Genomic DNA, 10,530 nt, shown 5'->3' with positions numbered 1-10,530 from the left:
TGAGTGATATTTTTCTAAAAATATTTTTATTTTCCGGAATATTATTTACCCGTTTAGTTAATATTGTAAATTCTCTTTATTTTAATTTACTTTTCAATAAAATATTACTCTAACCAAAAAACTTTTAAAATCATAAAATTAATTTCTCAATAAATATTTTTATTTTTAAGAATATTATTTACCGATTTTTAAATGAAATTAAGCTAACTATTTTTTTTTAAAAAAACAATGACTAGTAAACCCGATTAACTCTTAGCTTTCACCCGGAACCCGATAAACTTACTCAAAACTGGTAGACCTATTTGTAGGGTGATTACAAGTAGGTTTTGACAATTAGGATTGTGATCGAGGAGCTTCTATCAAAGATAAGCAGAATTTGGTGGTTTGGAAAAGAAAGAGGAAAATTGTGGGCGATAGTCCAGTGGAAGAATATGTGTGCCAGCCTAAAAGGATAGGGGTATTAGTATTCACGATATTCGTTAGTGATATTTTACAAAAAATATTTTTATTTTCCGGAATATTATTTACCTATTTAGTTAATATTGTAACTTCTCTCCATTTTAATTTATTTTTAATAAAATATTTACTCTAACCAAAAAATATTTAAAACAATAAAATTGATTTCTGAAAAAATATTTTTATTTTCCGGAATATTATTTACTGATTTTTAAATGAAATTAAGCTGACTAATTTTTTTTTAAGAAAAACAATGGCTAGTAAACTCTATTAACTTCTAGCATTCACCTGGAACCCGATAAACTTACTCAAAACTGGTAGAGCTTTTTTTAGGGCGATTACAAGTAGGTTTAGACAATTAGAATTGTGATTGAGGAGCTTCTATCAAAGATAAGCTGAATTTGGTGGTCTGGAAAGGAAAGAGGAAAATATTGGGCGATACTCCCCTGAAAGAATTTGTGTGCCAGCCTAAAAGGATGGGGGTATTAGTATTCATGATATTCGTGAGTGATATTTTTCTAAAAGTATTTTTATTTTCCGGAATATTATTTACCCGTTTAATTAATATTTTAACTTCCCTCAATTTTAATTTATCTTTCAATAAAATATTTACTATAAAAAAATATTTAAAACCAGAAAATTGTTTTCTCAAAAAATATTTTTATTTTCCAGAATATTATTTACCGATATTTAAATGAAATTAAGCTAACTAATTTTTTTTTTAAAAAAACAATAACTAGTAAACCCGATTAACTCCTAGCATTCACTCGGAACCCCGATAAACTTACTCAAAACTGGTAGAGCTATTTTTAGGGTGATTACAAATAGGTTTGGACTATTAGGATTGTGATCGAGGAGCTTCTATCAAAGATAAGAAGAATTTGGTGGTCTGGAAAGGAAAGAGTAAAATATTGGGCGATACTCCCGTGGAAGAATTTGTGTGCCAGCCTAAAAGGATGGGGGTATTAGTATTCATGATATTCGTGAGTGATATTTTTCAAAAAATATTTTTATTTTCCGGAATATTATTTACCCGTTTAGTTAATATTGTAACTTCTCTTCATTTTAATTTATTTTTCAATAAAATATTTACTCGAACCAAAAATATTTAAAACCATAAAATTGATTTCTCAAAAATATTTTTATTTTCCGGAATATTATTTACCGAATTTTAAATGAAATTAAGCTGGCTAATTTTTTTTTAAAAAAAACAATGACTAGTAAACTCGATTAACTCTTAGCATTCACCCAGAACCCGATAAACTTACTCAAAACTGGTAGAGCTTTTTTAGGGCGATTACAAGTAGATTTAGACAATTAGGATTGTGATCGAGGTGCTTCTATCAAAGATAAGTAGAATTTGGTGGTCTGGAAAGGAAAGAGGAAAATATTTGGCGATACTCCCGTGGAAGAATTTGTGTGCCAGCCTAAAAGGATAGGGGTATTAGCATTAATGATATTCGTGAGTGATATTTTTCTAAAATATTTTTATTTTCCGGAATATTATTTACCCGTTTAGTTAATATTGTAAATTCTCTTTATTTTAATTTACTTTTCAATAAAATATTACTCTAACCAAAAAATTTTAAAACCATAAAATTAATTTCTCAATAAATATTTTTTTTTTGAATATTATTTACCGATTTTTAAATGAAATTAAGCTAACTAATTTTTTTAAAAAAAAAACAATGACTAGTAAACCCGATTAACTCCTAGCATTCACCGGAACCCGATAAACTTACTCAAAACTGGTAGACCGATTTTTAGGGCGATTACAAGTAGGTTTGGAACAATTAGGATTGTGATCGAGGAGCTTCTATCAAAGATAAGAGAATTTGGTGGTCTGGAAAGGAAAGAGAAAATATTGGGCGATACTCCCGTGGAAGAATTTGTGTGCCAGCCTAAAAGGATGGGGGTATTAGTATTCATGATATTCGTGAGTGATATTTTTAAAAAATTTTTTATTTTCCGGAATATTATTTACCCGTTTAGTTAATATTGTAACTTCTCTTCATTTTAATTTATTTTTCAATAAAATATTTACTCGAACCAAAAAATATTTAAAACCATAAAATTGATTTCTCAAAAAATATTTTTATTTTCCGGAATATTATTTACCGAATTTTAAATGAAATTAAGCTGGCTAATTTTTTTAAAAAAAAAACAATTACTAGTAAACTCGATTAACTCCTAGCATTCACCCGGAACCCGATAAACTTACTCAAAACTGGTAGAGCTTTTTTTAGGGCGATTACAATTAGATTTAGACAATTAGGATTGTGATCGAGAAGCTTCTATCACAGATAAGTAGAATTTGTTGGTCTGGAAAGGAAAGAGGAAAATATTTGGTGATACTCCCGTGGAAGAATTTGTGTGCCAGCCTAAAAGGATAGGGGTATTAGTATTAATGATATTCGTGAGTGATATTTTTCTAAAAATATTTTTATTTTCCGGAATATTATTTACCCGTTTAGTTAATATTGTAAATTCTCTTTATTTTAATTTACTTTTCAATAAAATATTACTCTAACCAAAAAACTTTTAAAATCATAAAATTAATTTCTCAATAAATATTTTTATTTTTAAGAATATTATTTACCGATTTTTAAATGAAATTAAGCTAACTATTTTAAAAAAAAAAAACAATGACTAGTAAACCCGATTAACTCCTAGCATTCACTCGGAACCCCGATGAACTTACTCAAAACTGGTAGACCTATTTTTAGGGTGATTACAAGTAGGTTTGAACAATTAGGATTGTGATCGAGGAGCTTCTATCAAAGATAAGAAGAATTTGGTGGTCTGGAAAGGAAAGAGTAAAATATTGGGCGATACTCCGTGGAAGAATTTGTGTGCCAGCCTAAAAGGATGGGGTATTAGTATTATGATATTCGTGAGTGATATTTTTCAAAAAATATTTTTATTTTCCGGAATATTATTTACCCGTTTAGTTAATATTGTAACTTCTCTTCATTTTAATTTATTTTTCAATAAAATATTTACTCGAACCAAAAAATATTTAAAACCATAAAATTGATTTCTCAAAAATATTTTTATTTTTCGGAATATTATTTACTGAATTTTAAATGAAATTAAGCTGGCTAATTTTTTTTTTTAAAAAAACAATGACTAGTAAACTCGATTAACTCTTAGCATTCACCCGGAACCCGATAAACTTACTCAAAACTGGTAGAGCTTTTTTTAGGGCGATTACAAGTAGATTTAGACAATTAGGATTGTGATCGAGATGCTTCTATCAAAGATAAGTAGAATTTGGTGGTCTGGAAAGGAAAGAGGAAAATATTTGGCGATACTCCCGTGGAAGAATTTGTGTGCCAGCCTAAAAGGATAGGGGTATTAGTATTAATGATATTCGTGAGTTATATTTTTTAAAAATTTTTTTATTTTCCGGAATATTATTTACCCGTTAAGTTAATATTGTAAATTCTCTTTATTTTAATTTACTTTTCAATAAAATATTACTCTAACAAAAAAACTTTTAAAATCATAAAATTAATTTCTCAATAAATATTTTTATTTTTAAGAATATTATTTACCGATTTTTAAATGAAATTAAGCTAACTAATTTTTTTTAACAAAAAAACAATGACTAGTAAACCCGATTAACTCCTAGCATTCACTCGGAACCCCGATGAACTTACTCAAAACTGGTAGACCTATTTTTAGGGTGATTACAAGTAGGTTTGAACAATTAGGATTGTCATCGAGGAGCTTCTATTAAAGATAAGTAGAATTTGGTGGTCTGGAAAGGAAAGAGGAAAATATTGGGCGATACTCCCGTGGAAGAATTTGTGTGCTAGCCTAAAAGGATGGGGGTATTAGTATTCATGATATTCGTGAGTGATATTTTTCTAAAAATAATTTTATTTTCCGGAATATTATTTACCTGTTTAGTAAATATTGTAACTTTTCTCCATTTTAATTTATTTTTCAATAAAATATTTACTCTAACCAAAAAATATTTAAAACCATAAAATTGATTTCTCAAAAAATATTTTTATTTTCTGGAATATTATTTACCGATTTTTAAATTAAATTAAGCTAACTAATTTTTTTTTTAAAAAAAAACAATGACTAGTAAACCTGATTAACTCCTAGCATTCACCCGGAACCCGATAAACTTACTCAAAACTGGTAGGCCTATTTTTAGGGAAATTACATGTAGGTTTTGACAATTAGGATTGTGATCGAGGAGCTTCTATGAAAGATAAGCAGAATTTGGTGGTCTAGAAAGGAAAGCGAAAAATATTGGGCGATACTCCCGTAGAAGAATTTGTGTGCCAGCCTAAAAGGATGGGGGTATTAGTATTCATGATATTCGTGAGTGATATTTTTCAAAAAATATTTTTATTTTCCGGAATATTATTTACCCGTTTAGTTAATATTGTAACTTCTCTTTATTTTAATTTACTTTTCAATAAAATATTAATCTAACAAAAAAACTTTTAAAATCAAAAAATTAATTTCTCAATAAATATTTTTATTTTTCGGAATATTATTTACCGATTTTTAAATGAAATTAAGCTATCTAATTTTTTTTAAAAAAAAACAATGACTAGTAAACCCGATTAACTCGTAGCATTCACTCGGAACCTCGATAAACTTACTCAAAACTGGTAAACCTATTTTTAGGGTGATTACAAGTAGGTTTGGACAATTAGGATTGTGATCGAGGAGCTTCTATTAAAGATAAAAAAAATTTGGTGGTCTGGAAAGGAAAGAGGAAAATATTGGGCGATACTTCCGTGGAAGAATTTGTGTGCCAACCTAAAAGGATGGGGGTATTAGTATTCATGATATTCGTGAGTGATATTTTTCTAAAAATATTTTTATTTTCCGGAATATTATTTACCTGTTTAGTAAATATTGTAACTTTTCTCCATTTTAATTTATTTTTCAATAAAATATTTACTCTAACCAAAAAATATTTAAAACTATAAAATTGATTTCTTAAAAAATATTTTTATTTTCTGGAATATTATTTACCGATTTTTAAATGAAATTAAGCTAACTAATTTTTTTTAAAAAAAAAACAATGACTAGTAAACCTGTTTAACTCCTAGCATTCACCCGGAACCCGATAAACTTACTCAAAACTGGTAGAGCTTTTTTTAGGGCGATTACAAGTAGGTTTAGACAATTAGGATTGTGATCGAGAAGCTTCTATCAAGGATAAGTAGAATTTGGTGGTCTGGAAAGGAAAGAGGAAAATATTGGGCGATACTCCGTGGAAGAATTTGTGTGCCAGCCTAAAAGGATGGGGGTATTAGTATTCATGATATTCGTGAGTGATATTTTTCAAAAATATTTTTATTTTTCGGAATATTATTTACCCGTTTAGTTAATATTGTAACTTCTCTCAATTTTAATTTATTTTTCAATAAAATATTTACTCTAACCAAAAATATTTAAAACCGTAATATTGATTTCTCAAAAATATTTTTATTTTCTGGAATGTTATTTACTGATTTTTAAATGAAATTAAGCTAACTATTTTTTTAAAAAAAAACAATGACTAGTAAACCCGATTAACTCCTAGCATTCACCCGGAACCCGATAAACTTACTCAAAACTGGTAGAACTTTTTTTAGGGCAATTACAAGTAGGTTTGGACAATTAGGATTGTGATCGAGGAGCTTCTATCAAAGATAAGCAGAATTTGGTGGTCTGGGAAGGAAAGAGGAAAATATTAGGCGATACTCCCGTGGAAGAATTTGTGTGCCAGCCTAAAAGGATGGGGGTATTAGTATTCATGATATTCGTGAGTGATATTTTTCTAAAAATATTTTTATTTTCCGGAATATTATTTACCTGTTAAGTAAATATTGTAACTTTTCTCCATTTTAATTTATTTTTCAATAAAATATTTACTCTAACCAAAAAATATTTAAAACCATAAAATTGATTTTTCAAAAAATATTTTTATTTTCTGGAATATTATTTACCGATTTTTAAATGAAAGTAAGTTAACTAATTTTTTTTTAAAAAAAACAATGACTAGTAAACCTGTTTAACTCCTAGCATTCACCCGGAACCCGATAAATTTACTCAAAACTGGTAGAGCTTTTTTTAGGGCGATTACAAGTAGGTTTAGACAATTAGGATTGTGATCGAGAAGTTTCTATCAAAGATAAGTAGAATTTGGTGGTCTGGAAAGGAAAGAGGAAATATTGGGTGATACTCCCGTGGAAGAATTTGTGTGCCAGCCTAAAAGGATGGGGTATTAGTATTCATGATATTCGTGAGTGATATTTTTCAAAAATATTTTTATTTTCCGGAATATTATTTACTCGTTTAGTTAATATTGTAACTTCTCTCAATTTTAATTTATTTTTCAATAAAATATTTACTCTAACCAAAAATATTTAAAACCGTAAAATTGATTTCTCAAAAAATATTTTTATTTTCTGGAATGTTATTTACTGATTTTTAAATGAAATTAAGCTAACTATTTTTAAAAAAAAAACAATGACTAGTAAACCCGATTAACTCCTAGCATTCATCCGGAACCCGATAAACTTACTCAAAACTGGTAGAAATTTTTTTAGGGCGATTACAAGTAGGTTTGGACAATTAGGATTGTGATCGAGGAGCTTCTATCAAAGATAAGCAGAATTTGGTGGTCTGGGAAGGAAAGAGGAAAATATTAGGCGATACTCCCGTGGAAGAATTTGTGTGCCAGCCTAAAAGGATGGGGGTATTAGTATTCATGATATTCGTGAGTGATATTTTTCTAAAAATATTTTTATTTTTCGGAATCTTATTTACCCGTTTAGTTAATATTGTAACTTCTTTCAATTTTAATTTATTTTTCAATAAAATATTTACTCTAACCAAAAATATTTAAAACCATAAAATTCATTTCTCAAAAAATATTTTTATTTTCTGGAATGTTATTTACTAATTTTTAAATGAAATTAAGCTAACTATTTTTTAAAAAAAAAACAATGACTAGTAAACCCGATTAACTCCTAGCATTCACTCGGAACCCCGATAAACTTACTCAAAACTGGTAGACCTATTTTTAGGGTGATTACAAATAGGTTTGGACTATTAGGATTGTGATCGAGGAGCTTCTATCAAAGATAAGAAGAATTTGGTGGTCTGGAAAGGAAAGAGGAAAATATTGGGCGATACTCCCGTGGAAGAATTTGTGTGCCAGCCTAAAAGGATGAGGGTATTAGTATTAATGATATTCGTGAGTGATATTTTTCAAAAAATATTTTTATTTTCCGGAATATTATTTACCCGTTTAGTTAATATTGTAACTTCTCTTCATTTTAATTTATTTTTCAATAAAATATTTACTCGGACCAAAAAATATTTAAAACCATAAAATTGATTTCTCAAAAATATTTTTATTTTCCGGAATATTATTTACCGAATTTTAATTGAAATTAAGCTGGCTAATTTTTTTTAAAAAAAAACAATGACTAGTAAACTCGATTAACTCTTAGCATTCACCCGGAACCCGATAAACTTACTCAAAACTGGTAGAGCTTTTTTTAGGGCGATTACAAGTCGGTTTAGACAATTAGGATTGTGATCGAGAAGCTTCTATCAAAGATAAGTAGAATTTGGTGGTCTGGAAAGGAAAGAGGAAAATATTGGGCGATACTCCCGTGGAAGAATTTGTGTGCCAGCCTAAAAGGATGGGGGTATTAGTATTCATGATATTCGTGAGTGATATTTTTCTAAAAATATTTTTATTTTTCGGAATCTTATTTACCCGTTTAGTTAATATTGTAACTTCTCTCAATTTTAATTTATTTTTCAATAAAATATTTACTCTAACCAAAAATATTTAAAACCGTAAAATTGATTTCTCAAAAAATATTTTTATTTTCTGGAATGTTATTTACTGATTTTTAAATGAAATTAAGCTAACTATTTTTTTTTAAAAAATAATGACTAGTAAACCCGATTAACTCCTAGCATTCACCCGGAACCCGATAAACTTACTCAAAACTGATAGAGCTTTTTTTAGGGAGATTACAAGTAGGTTTGGACAATTAGGATTGTGATCGAGGAGCTTCTATCAAAGATAAGCAGAATTTGGTGGTCTGGAAAGGAAAGAGGAAAATATTAGGCGATACTCCCGTGGAAGAATTTGTGTGCCAGCCTAAAAGGATGGGGGTATTAGTATTCATGATATTCGTGAGTGATATTTTTCTAAAAATATTTTTATTTTTCGGAATCTTATTTACCCGTTTAGTTAATATTGTAACTTCTCTCAATTTTAATTTATTTTTTAATAAAACATTTACTTTTACCAAAAAATATTTAAAACCGTAAAATTGATTTCTCAAAAAATATTTTTATTTTCTGGAATGTTATTTACTGATTTTTAAATGAAATTAAGCTAACTATTTTTTTTAAAAAAAAACAATGACTAGTAAAGCCGATTAACTCCTAGCATTCACCCGGAACCCGATAAACTTACTCAAAACCGGGAGACCTATTTTTAGGGCAATTACAAGTAGGTTTGGACAATTAGGATTGTGATCGAGGAGCTTCTATCAAAGATAAGAAGAATTTGGTGGTTTGGAAAGGAAAGAGTAAAATATTGGGCGATACTCCCGTGGAAGAATTTGTGTGCCAGCCTAAAAGGATGGGGGTATTAGTATTCATTATATTCGTGAGTGATATTTTTCAAAAAATATTTTTATTTTCCGGAATATTATTTACCCGTTTAGTTAATATTGTAACTTCTCTTCATTTTAATTTATTTTTCAATAAAATATTTACTCGAACCAAAAAATATTTAAAACCATAAAATTGATTTCTCAAAAATATTTTTATTTTCCGGAATATTATTTACCGAATTTTAAATGAAATTAAGCTGGCTAATTTTTTTTAAAAAAAAAACAATGACTAGTAAACTCGATTAACTCTTAGCATTCACCCGAAACCCGATAAACTTACTCAAAACTGGTAGAGCTTTTTTTAGGGCGATTACAAGTAGGTTTAGACAATTAGGATTGTGATCGAGAAGCTTCTATCAAAGATAAGTAGAATTTGGTGGTCTGGAAAGGAAAGAGGAAAATATTGGGCGATACTCCCGTGGAAGAATTTGTGTGCCAGGCTAAAAGGATGGGGGTATTAGTATTCATGATATTCGTGAGTGATATTTTTCTAAAAATATTTTTATTTTTCGGAATCTTATTTACCCGTTTAGTTAATATTGTAACTTCTCTCAATTTTAATTTATTTTTCAATAAAATATTTACTCTAACCAAAAAAATTTAAAACCGTAAAATTGATTTCTCAAAAAATATTTTTATTTTCTGGAATGTTATTTTCTGATTTTTAAATGAAATTAAGCTAACTATTTTTTTAAAAAAAAACAATGACTAGTAAACCCGATTAACTCCTAGCATTCACCCGGAACCCGATAAACTTACTCAAAACTGGTAGAGCTTTTTTTAGGGCGATTACAAGTAGGTTTGGACAATTAGGATTGTGATCGAGGAGCTTCTATCAAAGATAAGCAGAATTTGGTGGTCTGGAAAAGGAAAGTGGAAAATATTAGGCGATACTCCCGTGGAAGAATTTGTGTGCCAGCCTAAAAGGATGGGGGTATTAGTATTCATGATATTCGTGAGTGATATTTTTCTAAAAATATTTTTATTTTTCGCGATATTATTTACCCGTTTAGTTAATATTGTAATTTCTCTCCATTTTAATTTATTTTTCAAGAAGAAGTGTTTAATTCCGAGAAGGACTAAATCACATAAAATGCGAAAGTTGAATTCTAGTAACTATAAGGATTAAATAGCTATTGAATTCAAAACTGGAGGCCCTTATATGGTAATTAGACCATCAAAGAAAAGTATTTAAATTTTTGGTGACTCATCCATGGAAATTTAGAAAAAGGGCAAGGGCTAAATTGGAATTTGAAAATTATTTTATTAATTACAAGATGAAAAAGAAAAATATCATCTTATTTTCTCATCTTCTTCCCCCAAAAATACATGGAAACCCTAGGAGAAAGAGAAGGAACTTTCATAGCTTAATTGGGTAAGTTTCCTTGTCCCGTTTTTAGTAATTTTG

This window comes from Gossypium hirsutum, chromosome A03 (genome assembly GCF_007990345.1).
Source record: "Gossypium hirsutum isolate 1008001.06 chromosome A03, Gossypium_hirsutum_v2.1, whole genome shotgun sequence".
Lineage (NCBI taxonomy): Eukaryota > Viridiplantae > Streptophyta > Magnoliopsida > Malvales > Malvaceae > Gossypium > Gossypium hirsutum.
This window is presented reverse-complemented; position numbering follows the sequence as displayed.